The sequence below is a fragment of the Pterocles gutturalis genome, unplaced genomic scaffold (genome assembly GCF_000699245.1).
Source record: "Pterocles gutturalis isolate BGI_N339 unplaced genomic scaffold, ASM69924v1 scaffold11647, whole genome shotgun sequence".
Classification (NCBI taxonomy): domain Eukaryota; kingdom Metazoa; phylum Chordata; class Aves; order Pterocliformes; family Pteroclidae; genus Pterocles; species Pterocles gutturalis.
In genome coordinates, this window is record NW_010108037.1 from 11,841 (window position 1) to 15,363 (window position 3,523).

A 3,523-nucleotide genomic window follows, 5' to 3' on the forward strand; every position below is an offset into this window, starting at 1 on the left:
GTAATTATATTTTCTCAGCTTTCGCTCGTCTCTTCATCTGAAGATCATGTTTCAGGAACTTTCTGAAAAATTATCCTTGTTGCTAAAGCATCTTTTGCTTTTTCCCTAAATGTTTGCACGAAGGAAGGCAATCTTTTACCACTTCTAAGCTGTTTTTTAAAAGGTAGTGAAAATGAAGGGTCTATTTAATTTTGATATCTCTATTTCTACAGTAAACAACAAGCCCCAGAATTTTTCAATGGGAGAACACATATTTTCTGAAAATTTCAGGCTAGGAATCAAATTATGAGGGCACAGCTTATTCTTGCAAAGAATAAATCTGTGTAAAGACAAAAATAAAGAAATAATAAGGTCCAGGGATCTTTTGACAATGGATTTGGTTTGTTTTTTTTTTTCTCTTGATTTTTTAGCCTAGGGGAGGTTAACCGGTAACTTTATGCAAGGCCACCTTTTCTTTTTTTGAAGACGTGGCAGTAGTTGACTATTTACACTGTACTACTTGAGTGAAACCTGTGTGAGGAGACAGATTTTTTTTTTTTCCAATTAGGATTTTAATTGGATTTAGAGTAATTAATGATTCACTTGTTAAAGTTCTTTTATATTACTTGTTCACATCCAGAGCTTTGGCTATATAATATTACTTGGTAATGTTGTTTTTTTTTAAAAATAATAATTTTTGCAACCGGTATTGTGTTATAATGAAACCAAATCATATTTAGTACATTTGAACACAAACACTAGTCAACAAACTGTTGCTAGAGCTATTGTTTACACTCTGTACCAGCAGAAGGCTTGCTACTATATCAGTTTACAAAGGACAGAAGGGAAGCTTCCTCTGAAGAAGCTTTGTTTTTCATATCTGCATCTAGTTTAAACCAAGTACTGCAGTGAAGCTCCAAGCTTACTTGTACAGGGTTTTTTTGGGTTTTTGCAGTAATCTTAAAATTCCCTAAACAAATCTGAATTTACAGTATTGTTATTAAATAGTAAAGAGAAAATTTTACTATGGAAAAGATTTGAAACCTTTACTCCACAAAGAATCCTAAAGCTTTCCAAGTGTTACCTTTTCTTTCAGTTTCATTTAAATGAATCTTTATAGTGCCTTGGAAGTAAGAGAAATTAAACTCTAAGAGATCAATATATAACATACATTCTAAATCTGTATTTTTCTTATGACAACCTCTGATGTAAATCGTTGTGCTCTGACCCAAAGATCTTATATGAAACGTGCTCCTGGAAGCTTAATGTAAGGAGAGGAGCTACTTCCAGTGGGGCCCTCTTTGCAAGTTATTTAAAGCTTTATTGATTGCAGGTAGTACCTTCAATTGTACCAGGAAAAGGCAACGCAAAGCTCATAGCAGAGATATTTATAGCTTCATGAATATTCTTACCAGAGAATATGTACTTTATTCTTTAATGTGCAGGTTAAAGAAGAAGGATGAGCTTCTGAAATTCTGATCTTGCTGCTAGCTATGCCAGATTGCTTTGTGGGATGTGAGAATTGATGCTGCACAGTTACGTTGGCAATGGAGATGTTCTTACTTCAGTAGCACAGTTTGGAATACTTTATTTGTATTTCTAGCATGTGTATTGCAAAAGCAATCCAATGGACTGTGGTATTAATGTAGCAGTGGAACTCAAAGAGAACTGATACAGAGAATTTAACAACTCTGAAGTTACTGGTGTTGATCACTGTTTCTGAAACATGCACGTGCATGCATTTAAGTTTGTGCATGCGTGAAAAAAAATGGAACGCAGAGACAGAAGGTTTGCAAAGCCAGGTAACTTAAGTGGAGTTCATTTCATCCACTGTTTCACTGCATAGGTCTTACCTAACCAATCTCTCTAGTTTTATATAAATTGAGAGAGTCCAACTTCTAAAAAGTAATTAATACTGTCTGGAAATGGTTAAAATGGGTAACCTTCTGGCTGAATCTTCCTTCCCTCCCCTGCTGTTACTAGTTGTGGGGAAAGCCTTGACAACAGACTCTACCTTAGGAAATAGTTGAGGTTTTCTGTACATTTGTTGAGTCTTTTTAAACAAAATATACTTGTTCTCAGTTTAAATTTAGCTTTGGCGATCGCTGTTCCTATTTCAGGTGTGGAGAAGGGCTTAAGTTTATTTTGCATGCACCAGCAGTTCTAATAAAAGAATGCTACCTTTTCCCCTCAAATACTGCCCTGCTTATATACACTGTGATAAACTTCTTTGCACATAATTTTCTAGGCTTCTCAAATACAAAATTCATCTTGTAACACCATATGGATACCCACGCAGTTGTCACACAGCTGTCAGCTTCTAGTATTTGAGATGGTGTAGCTAGTAACCTGTTGCCTTCATCCCCCATGCATACCAGAATGCTGTGGTTTTAGTGGGTTTGCAGCTATTTCTGAATTCTCCCGATTCCTCTGCTTTCAGGAAAATTGGATTCCAGTAAAATTCTAGATGTTCACACGTTCATTTGCTTATTTGTTGCGCTGGTTTTAGTACTAATTTCAGAGTCCAGGTGCCTTACCCCAGTTCTGTCTTCCAATCTGTTTTCAACCTGCATTTGTCTGCCACCTTTTCCTAGTCTCTTTAGCCTATGTGTTTTCCCTGGTTGTCAGCTCTTCATTCTGCACTTTTTTTGTCCCCTCTCCCCACATATTATTTCCTGTGTTTGGGACAATAAACTTGATGAGATCAAGACACTGTTTTCCTTCCTCTTTTTCCAAGTGTTTGTTTGTCACGTTTGGGCAAACTTTCACAGTGAACCTGAATTCTGCATGATGTCTTTTTTTTCCTCCTGGTTCAAAAGCATGTATGTGTGCAAGATATAAAAGTGTGGTGTGTTAGTCTTCTAGGTAGGGGCAGTTTTTGTTAGAATGGCTTTTTTTAATCTTCCTGGAACTTGTGTGATCTTTAGACTTTTTTTTCCTTTTTGAGCTCCAAAACTGAAATTTAATCTGTAGAAATTCTCTTTTCAGCTGCTGTTTCTTCTTCATCTATTAGTAGTAATAGAAGTCTTCCTTGGGTGCAGATTCCTTTGTTTCCTCATGTATGTTCTGCTTCTCAGGTTAACTAAATTACCATACAACTTGTGTAGAGGCAGCCCTCCTGTTCCTCTGACCTCTGCAACAGTGATCAGTAAAACCCGTAAGTTTCTGAGGTATGAATCTTGCCTGCTATCTTTTTTTTAAACAGTTTGGATTGAATTTTATTCATTAAAGTTATTCTATAAAGCAGAGAAACTCTCTAAAAGGAATGCAGCTTTAAATGCTTGGTCGAGCAAAATGGCAGTTGTCTTAAGAGAGAAGAATTTTTGTCTTATTGAAGAATGCACTGTCTGTATAGTCCTAAAGAAGAAAAGCCTTTCTTTCTCGACAAACCTGAATGTAGAATCTTTGAGAAGAAAGGAAGGTGTCCACTGAAACCCATTTTAATATACAGACTCGAAAAAGCTTTTTTTAAAAAATAGCTAAATTGAAAGGGAAGTAGGAAGGACTGTTGATCTAGGATTCTGTAGGGCATTCATCTGTCTAG